Source organism: Sardina pilchardus, chromosome 24 (assembly GCF_963854185.1).
Source record: "Sardina pilchardus chromosome 24, fSarPil1.1, whole genome shotgun sequence".
Classification (NCBI taxonomy): Eukaryota; Metazoa; Chordata; class Actinopteri; order Clupeiformes; family Clupeidae; genus Sardina; species Sardina pilchardus.
In genome coordinates this window covers 11,780,739-11,804,345 of record NC_085017.1, presented here as the reverse complement: position 1 = coordinate 11,804,345, position 23,607 = coordinate 11,780,739, and the positions used below count along the sequence as shown (strand labels likewise).

General features: G+C 41.5%; 1 long non-coding RNA gene across 1 annotated transcript; it reads right to left on the bottom strand.

The window, feature by feature from the left end:
- Positions 1 to 824: 824 nt before the first annotated feature.
- Positions 825 to 2,688, bottom strand: LOC134072890 (uncharacterized). The gene is made up of 6 exons (XR_009937217.1): positions 2,587 to 2,688; positions 2,097 to 2,207; positions 1,866 to 1,961; positions 1,543 to 1,609; positions 1,287 to 1,418; positions 825 to 1,061 (listed from the first exon to the last, which is right to left on the bottom strand). It is a non-coding gene; the product is annotated as an uncharacterized LOC134072890 (long non-coding RNA).
- Between the last annotated feature and the right edge of the window lie 20,919 nt (positions 2,689 to 23,607).

Here is a 23,607-nt window from a genome sequence, read left to right as displayed (position 1 = left end):
TACTGCTGCGTCCTCCTGCTTATCCCTCTCTCCCCCTCTGTATGTGTGTGTGTGTGTGTGTACTCTGTGCATGTATGCCCTGTGCTATCTGTTTGTGTGTGTGTGTGTGTGTGTGTGTGCGTGCGTGTGTGACACTGGGTGAAAAGGGTCTGAATCAGGGGATATTCATTGTGATATATTTCCTGATATGTGGAATATCAGGGAATATATTGGTTGATATGCTCCTGATATTTTTGTCCCATTTCGCATATCCGGAGCATATCAAAACTCCTGAATGGCACTGCGACGATATGCCAGATATCCTGACTTCATATACTCACCAGATATGATCCATGTTTCAAGTATTAGCTACTTATATGACCCAAGATATCTCTGGTATTTGTTGCCATATATCCCCTGATATGTCAAACATGACACCACGCATATACTGCCCAGATACTGCCAGGCAGAGCTAATTTCACAGGCATTTATGTGCATGCCTTTATTAGTTATATATTTAATAGTTTTAATTATTTAAATGAGTTATGCCCTATATGAAATAGTTTTAAATGTGGGATAGGCCTACATCACCAACACTGAGCTTATTGTTACACCCACAGCCATTCAACATTTCAATATTTCATTGATTGTATAAATTATTATTACATTATTATATTAATTTTACATAAACTTAATTACATTATTTACTTTGCACCTGCACCTGCATTATTACACCTACTAAATCCCAGTGACTTAATCTAAACATTTAAATTCATATATGACAGGCAATAACATTTGTTACATGGTCTTTATTGTATTTATCAAGAAATACTCAAATCAATATGGCTTTCTCGTCTGCAGTGGGGGTATTTGGGTAGTGACACTCGCCGCCTGTCAATGACCTGTCTCGAGTGAGAACAAGACTTCTGCTTGACCTCAGTGGTTTCAACAGTCCATGGTCTGGGCGTGAAATGTCCTTTAAAACATGTTGAGTCCTTGTCCGTACTCTTCTGGTATAGTTGTCCTGCAGGGAAGGCAGAGGTGCTCTGATGGGGATCCCTTTGGCAGTAAAGGTCAGGTGTCTGCAAAAAAAGAAACAAAGCATATATTGTACATGAATATAATTAATGTAAACTACTCAGTTTGTGTGACAAATAAAAGCAAACCCACAAGAGCCTAGAAGTCAGGTGCAATAGTTAGGAATAAAGTTGGGGTACACTTAGAAATGTCCAGTGCATTTATTTTGATCAAGGGGACATTTCGAAGTGACCCTACACTTCCGAACAGTAGTATATCTGTGTGCATACCTAATTGCAACACTGTCTGCAGAAGCTCTTGCCTTCTTGCGTAGACCACCTTTCTGATGCCTAGCACAGATCATACCCCATCTGATGTGCAGTACCAGCCTCTGGCTCCAGGCTGGGGTTGTTGGAGGGCACCTAAAATAAATAAATAAAAAAACAGCAATTGCCATAAATTATGTTATTGTTGATTAATATCAAAGCATTAAAACAAAAGGTAAGTCAATCAGGTGTACAAACATATATATATATATATAATTACCTTATGAAGGCCTTTCCATCATCACCATCAATGTTAATTCTTGATATCAGTTTATTTGTGAGGGTTTCTGTCAATAGAAGATATGATTTAACAAAATTATACATTCTGTACAATACATTTGAAATAGTGATTATGATCAGTTTGGCATATATTCACAACACTGTTTACCTTACCACCAACATAATGGTAAACATAGCTAAATTTCAAAATTCAAGACTATTATAAATAGCCGCATATTCATGCATTACACTGCACGTGTCAAACAAATTAGTATGGACAGTAACATACCCCATAGCCCTCATTCAAAACACAAAGACACTTACAGCATGTTGAGGGCAGCATCCATGGCTTCCAGACAAAGTCAAGTAGCATGTAGTAGTAGAAGGACAGACCGACTTTGTCCTGGACTATTGAGCCCACTACACAGTCATAACAACAAACAGACACATGAAAAAAGGGGATAAACTAACCACAGTAACAGACACAAATACATGCACACATATTATAATTCTACATGTGATACTACGTGTGTGCGTGTGTGTGTCTGTTTGTACCTGGTGAGTGTACTCTTGTTTGGAACTTTTTTCTTATGGAACTGGCACACATTTGGAATATTCCAGACTGCACTCAATGGTCTCAGGACAGCAGTCGTCACAACTCACCGCCTGCAAACAGGGAACAGAGGGAGACTAGGATTAATAACCTGAAAATTACATTACATTACATTACATTACATTTCATTTGGCTGACGCTTTTTAACCAAAGCGACTTACAACATGGAAAAAACAATTAGTTTTTTTAAGAGCATTTCAACAAATGCAAATGAAACACTACTGCCCTCACATGCATCTTAAATAAACACATACTTTTGCACAAGGTCAGGTATAAGCAAATAGGGGCTATGAAATGAAGAACATGTTGCCTAATGCTACTCATACATCAAAATTCAAGCTTCAGTGAAAAGACTACAAGACAAGCTGTCAACAATCTTACCCAAATCTTGTCAAAGTCTTCTGGTGTAAGGATGGCTTAACACTACGTTACCTTTCACAAACTAAAGATCCCTGGCATTTACTTCGGTATTGACGTGGGTCAGCCGCCTGTCTCTGTAACGTTAAAGTTCACGTCAGCAGCAGCCACTTTAAATGTAAGGCAGGGGTATTCAATTAAAATTCAAAGAGGTCCAGTTACTAAAATGTCCTCCCGGCAAAGGTCCGAATCTTAAATTGTCACTGAAAATAGTGTAGGCTACCCTGAAGTTAATAAAATCAATAACGCATGTACATTTCTAGGCCTATTTAATTTATTGTTACATTTCAAGTGTTTTCAAAGTAATATGCTTGTAACATACCAAAAAGTCTTAACTTGAATGGTACTTGAATGCAAAACAATACTGTAGGCTAGTTGTCTTTAGGCTACTAGGCCTACATTTCAAGAAAGACAGACAACAGACACTGAATTTATTCTGAATGGAATAAATATAAAGTGCAAAATAACTTTGAGCAGCCTGAACTTAGGGCCTATTTCAAGCAGCCTAGGCCTAATGTAAAACATTCCGAATCTTTTGAATAAAATAAAAGTGGATCTTTAAGAAAAGAAAAAAAGACCTTTGCATACTGCGTTCTAGTATCCTCTGCTAATAGTTCAGATGTTCTTGAATCTTGTTGTTGAAGCTGACAATGGGATCTGTAAAGTTTCTGCAGCCGCATTAAGCACTCATTCACAGCTGCTGTCCCATCGCTAAATGCTCTCTTGTGTTGCATCAAAATCCACGCAATCTTTAACGAACACTAATTTGCCTGTACATGTATGCGTGATCACACGAGTAGACCTGTCATAGTGTGCTTTCAATTTGATAATTAGGCCTATTATCCTACCTCCGCCGAGGAAAGTAATGTTTTCATCGGGGTTTGCGTTTGTTTGTCTGTTTGTTAGCTCTCGGAGTGCTATTCAAGTTTTACTTGCCCTCACTGCGGACTTCTGCGTGTAGGCTACCTTTCCTCTAACGACCCGTGTTTGATCTCAGTGACGCACGCTAACGTCGCCACAGTTTCACAGCGCATATTTACAGCAACACGAACGTATTGGTCCGTCCGTCCATTCATCTTTAAAAGTTCGGTTTTCACCATCATTTTTGAGCAAGCCATTTTCTCTCATCTCCTCTCTCTCCCGCTAGGCCTATTCTCTGTTGCTGAAAGGTAAACAATCGAGTTGATTGGCTTGGCTACGGACGATGCTCTGATAATATTAGGCCGACAATTTCAACGGGTCCGGACAGCACCGTCACTGGGTCCGGACCCGGACCGCGGTCCGCCATTTGGTGATGCCTGATGTAAGGTATAGCTTCTAGCAGCTAGCTAGGTTAGCTAACATTCAAGACTGATAGCCTAGCCCTAGACCATTTCATTCAAACTAACTTTACATTCATAACGACATCTCAGACAGACTTATGATATTACTACCATTCCATAATGGTGGTTATTGGAAAAGTTAGCAGCTAACATTAATTTGTAACAGCTAACGTTAGCGATGTTAGCTCGCTAGCTAATTCATAACGTTAGCTAATTCTAACATGACAGTTGACGGTTAACATTAGTGCTACATTATAAATAAAAAAAAAAACCTGTATTTTTCTAATTAATTCCAGTTTTCAATTAGCATACAAAAGTACTGTAGTTCTTACCTTGGATATGAAGACGGCAGAGTTTGTACAGCTTCAGATACATGACAGAAAAATGACGGTTGAACTGAAGTCGGACTCGGCAGCAGTGCAGTGGTTGGATTTTAAAAGTCAGTTGGGTGGGGAAGTGCGTGCGCATGCTGATAAGCATCCGTTATATTTTAAGAAATCGTGGAAATTAGACATAGCCTACTGTTGGCATATTTTAAACTGTTACATTAAAATGTCTACCAAACTCATAAAATTGGATATCTAACATAATAGCCTGTCTAAGGATGATAGACCTATTAATCCAGAAATGGTGTGCGTGACTTGTGCTTTGAGTATCGCACCCCTGATTTCTGATTAGCAAATCAGGAGTCGAAATAAGTCATATTTCCACTGATTCTTAAAAACTCAAGATATGATCAAAATTGTTCCTGATATGCTGCATGTCATAAAAAATATCCGGACGGCATATCCCCTGATTCAGAGCCTTTTCACCCAGTGTGAGCCCTTGTACAGAACGGAGCCCCATCATACTGCAGGTAATGAGTGAGTTGCCCACAGGACACTCTGAGACGGCAGACCAGAGCAAACAGAGACGGTAAAACACACACGGACATAACTGTGCGTGTGCATGTGTGTGTGCACACGCGTGTGCATGAATAAATTAGTGTGCATGTGTTTTGTGAGTGTGTCTCTGTGTGTGTGTGTGTGTGAGGATTCATGACCATGGTGAGTCAAGGCTGTGGAATGAAGCTCTTTTTAGGGATGATGCCTGGCTGCACATCCTCCCCACCCCCTTCACACACACACACACACACGCACACACCCACTGGCTCTGTGCTACGTGCAGAGTTCCAGCAGCTATCCCATGAGCACTTTATGTGTGTGTGTGTGTGTGTGTGTGTGTGTGTGTGTATGTGTGTGTGGGTGGGTGTGGATGTCCTGCAGGTTCAATAAAGTACACTGAGTGAGGTCTTAGTGGGAGTGAGGTCTCTCTGTGTGTGTGTGTGTGTGTGTGTCTGTGTGTGTGTGCCCCACCTTGTTATGTGAACACACACAGACGCACACAGGAATGATTTACCAACCGTGCTCTTTGTTCTAGCTATAGTGTTGGGATGTTTAAAAAGCGCCTGAAGACTCCTTGCATCTAACTCATTTGAAATACTAAATAATTCAATGGAATAAACTTCATCATCATCATCCTCGTCATCATCATCCACTTTTATTCAGAAGACATGACAAAAACATACATTAAAAAAAAAAAAAGATTGCTGTAGGGTACAGTGGCGGCGACTAGCGTCGCGAGTCGAAACATTGCTAAGGTGCAGCTAAGAGAGATTTAAGAGTGCTCCAGACCACTCTTACCAACGAACGACTTACAGAAGACATTCGTAGCAAAGAAGCTTTCCGGAAATGCGTGAGGTACTTAAGGTAGAGCTTAAGATAGACGAACTACGTAGCGTTAAGAAGGCTTCGGGAAACCAGCCCCTGGTCATTTTTACCTGCTACCATGTATTCTTCAAATAGGAATGTGCAATTTAGCATTACAAATGGAGGGAGATGCGAGAGCCATATGTAGATCTGTCAACTTGTCATCAATTACTCTTCTGTTAATGGTGTGTGTGAGTGTGTGTGTGTCAGACAACAGTGGCGTGTGTGTGTGAGTGTGTGTCAGACAACAGTGGTGTGTGTGTGAGTGTGTGTCAGACAACAGCTGGGTGTGTGTATGTGTGTGTTTTCAGAAAGTGTCCTTCGCGGTGCTGGCATGCGGTATCGCAGTTCCTTCCAGAAGCGTTGCTGAGCTAGCGAGTGTGTGCGTGTGTGTGTGTGAGTGTGTGTGTGCCAGCGGAGCGGGCGTCTGGAGCGTGTGAGGAGCTGCAGTGGGGGGGGGCAGGCTGGACCCCCCCTCCCCCTCCCCCGTCTGGACGATGACCACCTTGAGCCCCGAGTTCACCAGAAGCCGTTTACTGACTGCACAGATAGCCGGCGATGCACAGGCTTTTAGCCGGCTAGTCCCGATTGTACTCACTGATAGCCGGCTAATCGCCGAGGTGATTTACGCTGCCAATTGTCCTCCCCTGAGGGTACACATATTCCCGGGGCGACTGCAGTGAGCACGCGAGCCGGGTATGCGGCGGCTAGCTGAGACATGGGCGGAGTTGTCAACAACGAGAGTTGTGCACACACTGCTGAAAGACTTAAAATCAGCAAACAGCTGACTGACTGTATGCTGAGCACAGCTGTCAGATCATCATCATACTGTTCACATATTAACACTGGTCCTTGTGGTCCATCTAGCACACTGTTCTTTCAAATGTCAATTAAATCGCCAAACATCTCAGCATTTATTTATTAATTGCTAACATATTGGGAAAACATAGCCTATCCTGCTTTATCTACAGCCAGGATAAATTAGCTAGACCTTGGCTAGCTTGCTCAAATAACCATTGACAACGTATTTCGTTAAAGCATGTAGGCTAGGCCTATATCATACCCACCCTAAGGTTTAAGAAACATAACAACGTTGTCCAATTTTAGTTTAATGCATTTTTCTGAATTGGAGAGGTCTCCTTATGAGGGTAGGCTCTGCATTTTAAATGGCTAATCGCTAATCGCGATTAGCATCGTTGGTTTAAATTTTGCAGAGCTGTTTTGTTGTTATCACAAAAATACGGATTGTAACTGCTGTTAGGAAGACAGTTTGGAACCTGGCAGACGTGAGGCAGTGAAAGGTATAATGCATAGTCCAAGCGGAATGAGTGGAGAGTTGATATTGTGACGAGGCAAGAATTACTCTGTTAGGAAATGTTTATTACCAGATGAATATGAGGAATGACATTACATGGAAGTGGCCTGTTTAAGATCCCCGTGGCTATATCCCACAACATGGGTGGCATCCCGTAACATAAACCCCTTATCCCACAACACATCAGCTGACTAGTCTAGTACACCTATAATGCGTAACCGTCAACTATCTTATGACAACAGGCTGCTTATAACCATCTTGCCGTAGGCTACATTTCCCCCTTGCATGAACGTAACACAAGCATATCCGAGCCGCGCTACAATATTGTGTCACATAGAGATAGCAAGTCTAGCTAGCCACAAACAACAGTGCATACCAGTATAGAACAGGTGCATACTGCATAGGCTACTAATGACACTTTTTTACGGTCAGTGAATAGCACCGAGTGAAAATCAATGTTTGCGTTATATCTAGTGACAGTGGTGATGTCGTCAGTTTGGATAAGTAGAGTAAACTTAGTCAGAAGATCTAGAAATATCAAACGGAGGAGCAGAGAACTTGACAGAGAGCTGCACCGCTGTTTTGAGAATGACAGTAGTGTCACGAGACTTCGACGCCTATGTTGTTGTAGGCTACGTCACTGTTCAACTTCACACCCAGTTCTTACATGTTTACGCCTACACCGAGGCGGCTTTGGAATATCGCGCCTCTTGTCCTCACTGACCTAGCCGGGGAATGGCCGGTTAAACCTAGCCGCGGATGAGGCGGCGTTCAGTCAGTTAACGGCTAGAGCCTCATACCAGAGCCCCTTTAGGGAGAGCCGGTCCACTCGCTATTAACTCCATTGTACCTGCATTGTACCTGCAGTTCCTGTTGCACTTCCACTAGGGGCGATAACGAGCAAGTGATCAAACAATGGGGGTATATGGGGCTCTATGGGGCTAGACGGCTAAATTGGTCTTTTTCACCTGATTGTCATTAAAAAATCGAAGATTGGAGTTTAGTTTCTGCAAGCTCATATGGGTTATAGGTCGAAAGTTGAATGAACAATTACTTATGGCCCTTTGGTTTTTCACAGGCTTGGTCGTTGTTGCCCATAACACACTAGCACCCTGCTAATGAATGACGTCATTGACACGTTTGAAAGGCTTTTTAGAGCAATTAAGGGACTTGAAAAATCTAATACTCAACCGTGTGTATTTTCCTTGACCCCCATTTCACATGCAATATTCCGATTTCTACACAAAAAATTATATCCAGAGAAAAGTGGATTTTAGGAGAAACTCCTAAATTCACCACCTCCATTCATTCTCCACTTGCTCGCGATCGCCCTCTAGTTGCAGTACCATGCGGATGTATTCAGCGAGTGGTCCTTCTCCCCTTATTAGACATTCTCTGCTCATACTGACCCAACGTGCGCTCAAAACACGCCTGCTCTGGGTGTAGATCAACACACACCTTCTCTGGGTCCCACTGCATGAGGGAGGCTGGGTGTGTGTGTGTGTCTGACTGCGTGTGTGCATTTGTGTGAGTTTGTGTAAATGCAAGTGCCATTATCTCCTGGTGTGTGTTTGTGTCCCTCTACCTATCTGTGTGACTGCGTGTGTGTTTTTGATTGAGCATCTTTAGCTGGGATTGTTTCCATGTGAGCAGGCGTATGTGTTTGCGTCTGTGTGTGTGTGTGTCTGCATGTGTATTTTTGTTTGAGCGTCTGTAAGTGGGATTGTCTCCGTGTGTACAGGTGTATGCGTGTGTGCCTGTGTGTGTATTTTTGTTTGAGCGTCTGTAAGTGGGATTGTTTCTGTGTGTTCAGGTGTGTGTGTGTGTGCCTGCGTGTGTGTGTCCATCCGTGTTCCATCCAGCACGATGAGAAGTCAGCGACTCTTTGCAAAAGCGTTGTCGATGATGTCATACACCGCTGCAAAGGATCATGGGAAAGACAGGAAATTAATCAAAACACTTCCTCATTCCAAGGCTCACTGGGGCTCGTTCCCACTGATCTATAACTAACACTGGATAGACTATCCCATTGTGGCTGCCCCATCATTCTTTATCTAGATCAGTGGGAACGAGGACCGAGGAAGGAAGGGAGGATAGATCAAAGACAAATGAGAAGGGCCCAAAGTGTCTCTATTCAGGGGCTGCATGCTTCAAGGGTCATAGCTGCACAACTAGACTTTACCATTTTCATCCATCGTTAAAAATTCTTCCAAAGGAATGCAAATATTTGAGGGGCATTTTCTGTCAACGATGATGAACGCAGTCTTGTTTTCAAGCCCAAATGGAAGAACAAGCTGCATCAGAGGTCTAGACCGTATCATTTACCAACACGATGTTTGACATTATAGAAGGCCCCACTTTCTTGGACGGGCAAAGAGCCCCTTCTTAAAGCATGCAGCCTCTTCAGAGACACACACAGACGGTAACTAACATACCCAGCACTAGAGGTGGCAAAGTCCAGCTTCAGAGCGTAAAAGTCCTACCTCATATCTGCGCCAATCACTCATTTGAAACAGCTGATTCTAATTGGCTCTCTCAGCTATAGGTTGAGGAGCTAATTAGTGAGATCACCTGTGTTAGGTGCCCAGGTAGAACCAATACATGATTTTTACTTTCTGAAGATGGACTTTCTCAGCTTTTCACATGCACACTACTGTTCCTTACATACCCAGCACATGCACACTACAGTTCCTTACATACCCAGCACACTATTGTTCTTACATATCCAGCATATGCACACTACTGTTCCTTACATACCCAGCACATGCACACTACAGTTCCTTACATACCCAGCACACTAGTGTTCCTTACATACCCAGCACACTATTGTTCCTTACATATCCAGCACATGCACACTACTGTTCCTTACATACCCAGCACATGCACACTACTGTTCCTTACAGTACACATCCAGCACATGCACACTACTGTTCCTTACAGTACACACCCAGCACATGCACACTACTGTTCCTTACAGTACACACCCAGCATATGCACACTACTGTTCCTTACAGTACACACCCAGCACATGCACACTACTGTTCCTTACATATCCAGCACACTACTGTTCCTTACAGTACATACCCAGCACATGCACACTACTGTTTCTTACAGTACACACCCAGCATATGCACACTACTGTTCCTTACAGTACATACCCAGCACATGCACACTACTGTTCCTTACAGTACACACCCAGCATATGCACACTACTGTTCCTTACAGTACACACCCAGCACATGCACACTACTGTTCCTTACAGTACACATCCAGCACATGCACACTACTGTTCCTTACATACCCAGCACATGCACACTACTGTTCCTTACATATCCAGCACACTATTGTTCCTTACATACCCAGCACACTACTGTTCCTTACATATCCAGCACATGCACACTACTGTTCCTTACATACCCAGCACACTACTGTTCCTTACATATCCAGCACACTACTGTTCCTTACATATCCAGCACACTATTGTTCCTTACATACCCAGCACACTACTGTTCCTTACATATCCAGCACATGCACACTACTGTTCCTTACATACCCAGCACACTACTGTTCCTTACATACCCAGCACACTACTGTTCCTTACATATCCAGCACACTACTGTTCCTTACATATCCAGCACACTACTGTTCCTTACAGTACACACCCAGCATATGCACACTACTGTTCCTTACATATCCAGCACATGCACACTACTGTTCCTTACAGTACACATTATAAGAAACGTAAAAGAAAAACGCAAAGACAACAGTAGTTAGGCCTAGGCTACACTACTGAAAGGTAAACTCAGAGTCTGGGTAAACTGTCAGAGTGCAGGCAGCAGGCACTGAGTGGAGCCAGTAAGAGTCTTAAAGTGACAGTGCACCATTTATAAATGAATTAAACAGCATATTAACCGTATTTCTTAACAAATGTATTTTCTACAACAAAATAACTTTCTCATTATTATCATTTAAATAATTCTATGTTAATAGGTCAATATTTAATGGGTTGTGGAGAACGTGGAAAAAAAAGAATGTGGTGGTGGTTGGGAGGTTCGGGGTAGGCCTATGTGAGTGGTAATGTTATGGGCATGTCTAATTTTGGTTAGAATGGCTAGTTGAATTTCTGATTGGCTAGTAAGAAAAAAGATCTACTAGCCAAGTTGGCTGGTGATGAAAAAAGTTAATTTAGAGCCCTGTAGTAGCCTATTCAAAAGTAATTTGTTATACAAAAAAGACTCAAATGTTTTGACTAAAACATGACTAAGATACCTTGAGTTTTCTTTCGACTAAAACGAGACTAAAATTATGAGACTTTTAGTCGATTAAAACTAGACTGACAAAAATGATATTTAAATGACTAAATATGACTAAGACTAAAAACGAACATTTCCTCACATGACTAAGACTACGACTAAATTAAAAATAGGTGACAAAATTAACACTACTCCCGTCCTCCGCTGATCAGAGCGCAATTTCGAATAGCCTACGGAACTACGATTAAAAGATTTATGCTTTGGCTACTGTATTTCATAGAGGGCTTAGACCACCTTTAAAAAAGTCTCTGCCCCCCGAGAAAGTAGGTCTAAAGCCTATACATTTTCACAAATTCATATGGATTACTCCACAAACCAAAGCAAACTAACCAGCGGTGGTAATTTTCGTGGAGTTAGAATGACTACATCGATTTCAGCATCACTCTGGCTCTGGTTTCGTTTTTTTTGGGCGAGCCGAGTCCTGAGGACATGATAGAAACCATCGAACTAGCCTTCATTCTCCTCGGAATGAGCCATTTAAGTACGAAGCTGATAAAGTAACCTAAGCCTAGTAGGCCTGTGCATTTAAAACTGGTTCTGGCGACAACAGCGCAGCAGAGTCAGAAACGCAACAGTCCTCAACATCGTTAAGATCATATAAAATGTATGTCCCCAGCACTTATCAAACCAAGCTGTAAAATAGCGTTTTGTCCCCTGAAAACTACACTGACGCCATTGGATAGATAGATAGCTATCCAAAGAGAAATTACAGAATCACATTCATGAGGAAATGAGCCTACGTCAGATTACGGAGCTATTGTAGGGAAGCAGTCTAACTCAATACAATTTGTTTGCATATCATCATCACCGTTGTCAAACTCTCCAATGAAACATAAAGTGTTATTTCAATCTGCTGCTTGTGTTAATGGCAATTTTGAACTAGGCCTATGACAAATAGTTTGTTAGTTCATGCTCGTCTTTTTCGAAGTGCAGAGCCTTGCGAACATTTTCAGAGTGCCAGACTGAATTTACAAACACCCGAAAAAACAAAACAATAAAAGAGTTGTATTGTTGCAGTCTGTAGGTGACTAGGCTACTAGGGATTTCTGTTGGCATTTCCGAAAGCTCCGAAATATACTATATGGCCTGGGCCACTGAGGTTGCTTCCTGGCCGCCTATTGAATGAGAAGATGGGCTACAGTATCAATCACACCGCAGCAATGCTACAGCGGACTGTACTGCCACCTCGTGGCGGTAAGTTGTAATGCAGCTGTAATACATTTCACGCAGAGCGTGAATCAGGCAATGCGTGAGGGAAATGGCCATTCTCAAGTAACGCTTACTGTAGAACGGCCGGGCTGCGGTCATTTGACCGCAGTGATTACAAAAAAAAACTAGAAAATGTAATTCCATGGAAGGAATTACCATTGCATGTAAATGCAAACAGGTTGCTGTGTAAGCATCGTATTAGGCCTAGTTAAAAAGACAATAGATGACACTAAAGGACTGAAATTAAGTTGCCAAGTTCAAACAAGAGTTGCAAGCGCTGACACTTTGTTTAGTAGCCTACTGAAGTTCACCTATGTGCAGTTTCAATGTTCAAGTTAAATATGCACCAAAGTGTTCCACCAAACACACTAATTTGTCGTAAGAAATAGTAAAGATTGAATCAATCTCATCAAGATTAGGCTACTGAGCCAAATTGTTAGACTGGTCACTTTACTGGGAGATTAAGGAAATATCAACAACGTTAACGTTAGTGAGAGTGTTAAATTGTAGGCTAGGCTGCGTGTACAAAACCGCTAGAGCTGGAATTTTGATTTGCGACGAGAATTAAACGTTATTTTGAGCTAAAACATTATTGTTTTAGATGGATGCCAGAAAATACTGATTACGGTTTGTAAGGGTAAAGCCTAAGCCTACAAAGTGTTTCTGGAACTTTTAATTTAGTCAGACCTGTGTGATAGATAGAAGAATATGGCAAGCTTTACACTAGCTCATATCCAGAAGAATGCATGACGGAAATAAGTGGACCTACTGTGGATAACTTGACCATAAGGTAAGAATTCGTTGTCCTTACGTTTAGCTATGTTCGTTATAGAGATAGCCTACGTGGCTGTGATCATGTAAAAGCTTGACAGACGCCCGTGAGACTGCTGTTGGTATCGCTGGAGAATTGGCAAGACTGCATTCTGTGCTACAAATTACAATCAACGTTAACTGGCTGCAAGCTTTGTGGATTTAAATATTGACATAATGTGTTGGATTTAGGCTACACTGTAATGGAGGCGCGACAGTCTACCCCAACAGGTTATTCCGAACCGCAAGCTGGGGCAGTGTGGACTTGCGCGGTCCATCGGGTAGGCCCAGTGTGTGACAGATAGTTTATGTTTCCAATGGTTGCAATGCCACCTAGACGTTCAGGTTTCACGGCAGTGGTGGACTGTAGGCTATTTCAGCGTCAGATTGCTTCTAGTGTTGTAGCCTAATGTTTTCACAGATGTAAGCTATTAGAAATGAGCTTGTAGCCTTCTGTAGAAACGACAGAAGAATGCTTAAACGTGCAACTGGCGTAGCCTACTGATTGTCGTTAGCTAAATACAGTAGCCTAGGCTATAACGTAGAGGGGAGCGTACCTATGTTCCCCGGGTCCTATGTTCCCCGGGTCCTATGTTCCCCACTTTGTATGGGACCGGGGAACATAGGACCCTTTTTAAAAAAAAGGGTCCTATGTTCCCCACTGTTCCCAAAAAGGGTCCTATGTTCCCCTCTTAGTATGGGACTGGGGAACATAGAACCCTTTTTCAAAAAAAGGGTCCTATGTTCCCCAGGAGACCGGGGGAACATAGGACCCTTTTTTTTAAAAAAGGTCCTATGTTCCCCGGTCCCATACAAAGGGGGGAACATAGGACCCTTTTTTTGAAAAAAAGGTCCTATGTTCCCCAGTCTATTATTATGACCGCCACACAGCGAAGCGGTGGGTAGGTCAGGTTTAGTCAGATTTGGGGGGGGTTTTCACATGCGCAATTTTCCGTCAAGAAGTCCCGGGCCACTGAAAGACCGGGGTGCATGAAACTTGGTGCGCATGTAGACCCACAAGCATAGCATGGAACCATTGTTTTTCGTTTTGATCCGTCGCCAACTTAACTGGACCCCCGTAAGGAGGGTAGAATGAAGAATATATCGTAAATAAATAAATGTTTTCCTTGAAACACAGGGGGCATAGTGACTCCTATGTTAAATTCCCATAGAAGCAGAAAGATTTTTGATATGTTTTTATTTTTAAAGGCCAGTTATTTCCAGGATACTATGCATCCTGATAAGTTTTACTTTGCCTTTGGAATCAAAATAGCCCCACATCACCACATACCCTTCACCATACCTAGAGATTGGCATGGTGTTTTTTTTTTCAGTTAGCCTAGGCCTATTAGCCTGTTTGATTTGCATTAAGCTCAATGAGTTATGTGGTGATGTGGGGCTATTTTGATTCCAAAGGCAAAGGGAAACTTGATCCATGAAATAACTGGCCTTTAAAAATTAAAACATATGTAAAATCTTCCTGCTTCTATGGGAATTTAACATAGGAGTCAAATACTTATGCCCCTGTGTTTTAAGGAAAACATTTATTTATCTATTTATGATACATTCTTCATTCACAAAGAAAATGTATGTCCTTAAAGGTTGGATTTGTACTCATTTGTTTAATTAAGGCATTAAGATACATTTTGAAAAGGGTATTTCATATACTGTACCTCTTTTTAGTCAACTTTAGCATGGGGTCAAATACTTATTCTCCCCACTGTATACATGTACATGTATGTGTGTGTGTGTGTGTGTGTGTGTGTGTGTGTGTGTGTGTGTGTGTGTGTGTGTGTGCCTGCATGTGTGTGCATGTATCTTTATGTGTTTATGCGTGCGTGTGCATAGTGTACAGTCGCTAAATGTACACATATTAATTTATTGTATGGTCCCTCAATTACACAAAACTTGGCATACATCCAAAGATACCTGCAATTACAATGCCTCAATTTTGCTTTTTCATTTTTAACTAGGTGGCTCTATACATGAAATGAGTGGTTATGGGATGGGTTGATATGGTCCTTTAAGACCAACATACAAAAAAAGTTGGTCCAACAAGTTTCGTGCACCCCGGTCCCGGGAATCCTTGACTGACAATTGCGCATGGAAAAAAAAAAATAAAAAATCTGACTAAACCTGCGCTGTAGGGCGGTCATGATAATTTTACCAACAAAAATAGCACAAACAATGCACAGTTAAAGTATTAGCCTAATTGAATTTAATTTCCCCTTGGGGATCAATAAAGTATCTATCTATCTATCTATCTATCTAATACTCACTTACTCTGCCTCACAGGAGAGTCTTTCACCTACCACCCACAAAACATTTTACAATCAAAGAGGGATGCAGTGGGTGAGACTGGTAAAGTTCAGTTTCTCACAGCGGGGAACATAGAACCCTTTTTCAAAAAAAGGGTCCTATGTTCCCCGGGAGACCTGGGGAACATAGGACCCTTTTTCAGAGAAAGGGTCCTATGATCCCCTGTATGTATTGCAACCGGGGAACATAGGACCCTTTTGGGGGAAAATGGGGAACATAGGACCCTTTTTCTGAAAAAGGGTCCTATGTTCCCCGAGCGGGGAACATAGGACCTGGGGAACATAGGACCCGGGGAACATAGGGATGACCCCACGTAGAGCTAACCGGTTAGCCTAGGACAAGCCGATAACATTCAGGTTTAGCGCAGCTGTGATATTAGGCATAGGCTAGCCTTCAGATCCTTGATTACTGACAGCTGAGCACTGACGTAACAATTAATCTTTGCCGCCAACGCGTCTCAACGTTAACTCTATGGGAATTTTGAAATATTTTATCGTAAATATCTCTACAAGTATAAAGTTCACAAATGTGAAAAATATATTGGACTAATCTCCGTTACAAGACCTCTGTAGGAGTGTTTGAATGACGTCAAACGGTTCAGTGGTTTTAGTGTTATTATTGGTCGGAAGAAGAATAATTATCCCGATAATAATAATAAGAAGAACAGTGATAACAGTACATTGCATTTAACATGCAATGTAATTAATCTTTTCACTCGATTAAATTCCAGGACCCTACGTTCACGACTTTTTCTAAATACGCGTGTTTTGTCACCCAGAATTTTTACATGATCAAAAGCACACCGGTACAAGCTAGTTTAGAGCTATTTTGCGCTCACTTATGTGACAACACTATGTTTCGCGTTCGGCCATGTTTGTCCAGGCTGCTATTCTCTTTTCTCACAGCAGATGTCGCAAGGGTTTCCTGTCAGTCGGGCATGACAATAATATTTTACCATAAAACATATAGTTTATATATGTGCAATATGTAGGCTATCATATATGTGATTTATTTTAATAACTTTCATTTACATGGCATAGTCTATGGAGGCGATTTGCAGTGGTTAGGGCTGGGATAAACGATTATTTTTTAAACGATTAATCTAGCGATTATTTTTTCGATGCATCGATTAATCTAACAATTCATTTTTTCAGTTCGATTCGATTTCGATTCGATTCGATTATTGATTATCTCTCCACTAATTGACTAATTGCAATATATACATGTTGATTTACATATCTGAATGAAATAAAACATTGCAATGTATGTTTATTGCTCTTAAAATTCCTAAATGAAAGACTATACAAGTGCAAAGTAATGCATTCTAAGTCAGAGGTAGCATTCAATAAAACCTTGAAGCCTTGAAAACACTGGGGCCCAGATGTACTAAGAATAGCGTTCGTAAAGTTTTTTGCGCCAAGGCCAACACGCAGAAAGCACACGCTATCATACTTCAGTTTACGTCCTATTTACCAATCCTGAAATTCGTTGGGTAATCTGCGCCGTTCTCCGCCCCCTAACGCAGTTTGCGAAGTACAACAACTGAGCGACACGTCAATCAGAAGCGCAGTTGAATGAAGTTAACTGATGACTGCATTAAAAGGAATCCGACGTTTAGCGATCATGACATAATACAATGCATAATGTCAACAAGCAGGAAGATAATTTAGAGCAATTTATCAAATCTAACAAGTAGGAAAGTTTAAGCGGATGGCGTGAAAGTGAAAGTAAACATTCGAAAAGCCACCGAAAGTTAAGGTTGCTTTTGATGTAGTACAAAGACGCAAAACTGGTGGTCTAATTAGCGATTTTGTTGTCTTTGAATGATTCTCTTATAGATGCATTTAACAGCAAATCGCATTTAACACCTGCTTTTACAAGGCGGAAATATTTAGGCGCAAAATAGACGTGCGCTTTCATGGGCAGTTTTAGTACATACAGGGGAATACATAATTAGGCGCATTTAACGCTTCTCCTCCCATCTTTTTACACGAACCTCCTACTATCAGCTGACACTCCCATAAATCCATATGCATGAGACGGAAAAGCGCAATTTGCCATTTTCAGCTCCCGCGACAGGCAGTCTGCGCCTTCACCTCATTGCGGCATGTTGATACATACCTCGCCATCTTTCTATGCGCACGTTGCGAAACAAATACGCCTGAAGTGGGCGCAAAAGCGTTAGTACATCTGCCCCTGGGAGTGTTGTCAAATTGAAGGGGACAAGATCCCAACTGTCATCAATAAAATGACAAGTTAAGTAGGCTTATTTTAAGTCTTTGGGACTTTGGGGCCATATAGGGCCCACCTACACGTACTGTATACCCCCATCAAATCATCATTATGATGATCATTATTACAATTATTATTATGCTGTATTAAGTGTACTTTCACTTCAAAGCAGTCAATGTTTTAAATGCTAACATTGTTCACAAAAAGTTTGTGAAAAAATCAGAGAGTAATGTAAGATACAGTATAACTACCATAGCTTTTGCATGGTTGCATGATAAACAGTACTTCTGAAAACAACAGCAATAATATGGGTGCTATGTTTTGGGATGTTTCCCTCATGCAAGCATCAAACTCTGGTAGGCAAATGGAGACAAAATTTACATGCTTTTTAATGAAATTCCTTTTGAATCTCTGAATGCAAGGATTCAGGAAACACAATACCAACTTTAGTCTACTGTATGTATTACGGCCGAGCAGATAGGCGTAAATCACTGATCTGGAGATTTTTAAATGAAAGACTAAGGCTACAATCTTTTGACCATATTCAAATTTGACTGAACTATACTCTGCTCTGTATCAAGAATCCACGTTGTTCTATTAAATGTTGTTAAATAATTAATCAGCAGGTTGAAGCGGAACTTGCCACCAACGTTATCGATTAGTTTCAGCTTCTGTCGCGCAAACACGCACATGCATGCATTCAATGAACGCTCATACCAACACTTAATTGTGTTGCTGTATGTTGTATTTATGTTGCTGTGTTGTTTAGTTTATTCACATCAAATTAGCAAGTATTTCCTCCTGATTGCTGAAACTGTTGTTTTCTTTTTCTGTCGGGCCGCGGTTGCTTCATCAATTGCGCAGCAAATTATCAGGTGAAGCACCGAGCCTAATTTCACTCCACGCCTCACGGACCAGTCTCTCTTGCGGACCGGTGCAGCTCCGCGGCCCATAGAGAAACGCTGTGGAGGAACGAGTGAGTGCCGGGGGGGGGGGGGGGGGGGGGGGCTACACTAATAGCCTCAAACTTGATGCCCGGTTATGGCAGACTTTGGGGTCATAGGGCCCACACGTACCTCCACCCCACATCAAATCATCATTATGATTATCATTGTCACAATTATTATTATACTATATTGTATGCACTTTCACTTCAAAACAGTCAATACTGTGCTAAAAGTGCTTAGTGCTAGTTTGTGATATGCACATCAGAGGCCTGCTTTACTAATGTAAGATATATTTACAATAGTTCATTGCTTTTGCATGATTGCATGAGAAATACTCCTGAAAACAACAGCAATTATATGGGTGCTATGTTTTGGGATGTTTCCCTTATGCAATCATAGCCTACACTGGTAGGCAAATGGAGAAAAAACGTATAGCCTATGCCTTATAATGAAATTTCATTTGAATGCCTGAATGTAAAGATCCAGGAAACATAATACCAACTTTTGTTTATGGTAAACGGCCCAGCATAAATAAATTATAATAGGCGTAAATAACTTATCTGGAGATCTTTAAATGAAACACTAATCTTTTGACCATGTTATATTCGAATTTGCCTAAACAATACTCAATGCTAAACAATGTAGCCTATTGTAGCCTACAGTCTCTGTTCTGTTTCTATGGAAGTGGCAAGAATCCACGTTGTTAAATGTCGTTAATGAAATAGCCTTCCAACAGGTTGAAGCGGAGCTTTGCCAACAATGTTATTGTGTAGTTTCAGTTTCTGTCGCGCAAACGTGCAAACGCATGCAATGAACGCTCATACCACCACTTAATTGTATGACTCTATGTTTAATCGCATCGAATTAGCAAGCATTTCCTCCTGATTGCAGAAGACGTTTGTTTTCTTTTCTGTCGGGCCGCGGTTGCATGATCAATTGCGCAGCTAATTATCAGGTGAAGCACCGGACCTCACTCCATGCCTCGCAGACCAGCAAGCTCCACGTTGCGTCAGGGAGTTTTTTAAGGCTTTTTTTGTGTGTAGCCTATGTTTTTAATTGTAGTAGGCCTATGTGTGCATTGAGCAGTTTCTCAAAAATACGGAACAAACAGCGTTCTGTATTAGTTCAATACGGAACAAGACTTTTAGGTGTCAAATACGGGACGATTCCGTATTATACGGAACGGTTGGCAACCCTAGATACATGCTTAGTGCAAACTGAATTTATGACCAAACGATTTGATTCGTGCACGAAGCGCCATCTAGCGATCATTTTGTGTAAGTAACTGTGTAAGTCTCTGCTTATATATAAAGTGATGGCCACGCCCGAGTATAATCCACTTGACTTTATTGTGCTCAAGGAGCTGCACAGCAGGAGAGTAACTCAGTAACTGACTCGGCTTCGCGCCGTTACATGCTTATGGTTATGGTTATGGTTATGGTTATGGTTATTTAGCAGACGCCTTTGTCCAAAGCGACATACAAATAAATAACAATACAAATTAAATAACAGTGAACAATTACAAAAAGGGATAATAGCAATATTATCAATAAAACAATCAATTAAGCACTATCCTAATGAGAATAAAACAATGAAATGAGAATAGCAATCAAATAGAGCTCCCCAGTCCCGCCCACAGCCTTGTCCGGAAGAAAAAATCCAATACAATTTCTCCATTGACAATGGCGAATAAGCCATAACATCGTAACCGTCCATGGTAGACTTAAAACCAGCTACGATGTGACTAAGCGATTATACCTGCTCATATAGATGTCAAAAGTTAATGGGGGCATCAACCTTGTTTTGAGAAAACAATGCTTTATTCACGATTTAACGAGAGAGTACTACACTACCCGACACCCTAACGTGTAAAACTGGTGAAAGCAGAGCCTTTGATTGGTAGAGATCGCCGTTGCCATGGCAATGCCAAACAAACTGTACTCAGCTTTTCCCGCGCCTATCGTCCAGCTTCGTCTCGCTGGAACTTCAAAACTTAAAATGGCTGCAGGGCTGATCAGGACCGATGTGTGGTCTTCCGAAAAATAACGGTTTTCTCATCTTGAAGGTTGAATTTACTCAATGGAAACGGTAGGAAGTAATCATCTTCTTTTCTCAGATTAATATGGAACCATGTTAAACTCTGGTTAGGCTGCAAATGTTGGAAATGTGTGTACGTTTGCAAAGCATCCTGGGATTTGAGTTCTCTATCTCGGAATTTAAGATATGTACACAGTCTTGTACCTTTCGCTTTTTTTACATTTTCTGTTCATTTTTTCACTCGAAATTATAAGTTATATGCTTATGAGTCACATCGTAGCTGGTTAGCCTAAGGCATGGTCTAAAACTCTTTATATCCGAATTTTTCCAGAAGTCAATGGGAGAAATGAATGAGAATTTTACTTCCGGACAAGCACCTCTCTCGGAGGAGGGGCGGGACTGGGGAGCTCTATAAGTCACTTAGTTACTGTAATTATATAATAACAATAACTATAGCATGGTAAGGCTAAATTTAAGGACAATAGCAGAATAAATGTCAAATTCTAACAATGGACAAATTATAACAAAACAATACTATTATACTAACCATAACACATAACAAACGCTCAAAAGACTAAGTGCATATTAAACAAATATGCCTTAAGACCCCTCTTGAAAGATCCAAAACTGTTGCTGGAACGGAGAGCACTGGGCAACTCATTCCACCAACACGGAACCACTGAAGAATAGGATCTACAGTTTGACCTAGCATGAATGGTTTGTCGACATAACAGACGCTCCTCAGAAGATCGCAATGGGCGGTTGGGAATGTACATCTTGATCAAAGAACTGAAGTAGCTAGGAGCAGATCCAGTCAGTGTCCTATAGGCCAGAGTGAGAGATTTAAATTTAATTCTGGCTACTATAGGGAGCCAGTGGAGAGTAACTAGGAGAGGGGTTACATGTGTCCTCTTTGGCTGATTGAAGACCAGTCGTGCTGCAGCATTCTGAATCAACTGTAGTGGTCTTAATACGCAAGCAGGTAAGCCAGCTAACAGGGAATTGCAGTAGTCCAGCTTGGAGATAACCATTGCCTGTACAAGAAGCTGAGTGGAATCTTGTGTCAGATAAGGTCTGATCTTCCTAATGTTGTACAGGGTATACCGACATGACTTTGCAATTGAGGCAACATGCTCAGAGAAAGTAAGTTGGTCATCAATTATGACACCCAAGTTACGTGCCGATCTAGTTGGAGTCAATGAGGATGAATCAAGCTGGATGTTCATCTGTTGGGGAATGGCTGTTTTTGCTGGAAACACCAAGAGCTCAGTTTTTGAAAGATTAAGCTGAAGGTGCTGATCCTTCATCCAGATTGAAATATCCTTCAGGCATGCAGAGATCCGATGGGAAACACTAGAGTCCTCAGGTGGGAAGGATAGGAAAAGTTGAGTGTCGTCCGCATAGCAATGATATTCAAATCCATGAGAGCGAATAATCCCACCTAAAGAAGTGGTGTAAATAGAGAAAAGGAGGGGCCCTAATACTGATCCTTGAGGGACTCCTGTAGTGAGGTCATGAGACTTTGATATCTGTCCCTGCCAAGACACGCTGAAAGAACGCCCTTTAAGGTAAGATTTGAACCAGTCAAGAGCTTTCCCAGAAATTCCCAGTTCATATAGTGTAGAAAGGAGAATGTCATGGTTAACCGTATCAAAGGCTGCAGATAAATCTAACAGAATTAACACTGATGACTGAGCAGAGGACTTAGCTACTCTCAATGCTTCAGTCACAGATAGAAGAGCAGTTTCAGTAGAATGACCACTCTTGAAACCAGACTGCATAGGGTCTAGTAGGTTATTCTGATAGAGGAAGTCACACATTTGCTTGAAGACCACTTTCTCCAAAACCTTTGACAAGAAAGGAAGAAGGGAGACAGGTCTGTAGTTCTTCACATCAGTTGAATTAAGTGTACTTTTCTTCAGCAAAGGTGTAATTCTTGCCTGTTTAAAAGAAGAAGGAACTATTCCAGAACTGAGTGAAGTATTAAATACATGTGTGACTGCCGGTATAATAGCGGGTGCTATAGACTGCAGGAGAGTAGACGGGACAGGATCCAAAGGGCATGTTGTTGGACGGCTTCGCTGAAGCAGTTGAGAGACCGCTTCCTCATCAAGAGGAGAGAAAAAGTCCAATGATGGCATCATGTTAACACCAGGCAGAGTCCTTCTTACAGGGTCATCAAACTGAGCACTTATCTTAGCAACTTTCTCAGTGAAAAATGTTGCAAAGTCATCTGCTGACAGTGAAGTAGCTGATGGCGGTGGTGGAGGATTGAGAAGAGACTTGAACGTAGAAAAAAAGCTTATGTATGAACTTGTGTTACCCACACGCATGCGCACATACATGACATCTCCCCTTTATGAGACCCAGACACAATTTATAAGGGTTGTCACTGCCATAACTGGGCAACACTGAAATTGTAGAAGTGGCAAAACAATTAACTATTAATCTATCTGTGCATGAAGGTTGCCTGTTCTCTTTTCCACAATATCTGTAATTTTTAAACATGTAGAAACATTCTAAGCTATGCATTTCATTCTTGAAACTTACAATACATTGCTGCAATAAAGTCTGTGTACATGTGTTGAACAATAAATCACATTCCCTTTTTTTTGTTTTACAATCAACCAGACATTTAACATTATAACCTAAGGTAATGGGGTGGACTACCCATTAACCTTCATAGCTGCCGGAGATTATTCTGCTCCAAGTTGGCGAGCTATGTGTGGCCAACAACAAAGTCTTTTAGCCTTTCTGATGGGCGGATGACTCTGCCCCTGGTTG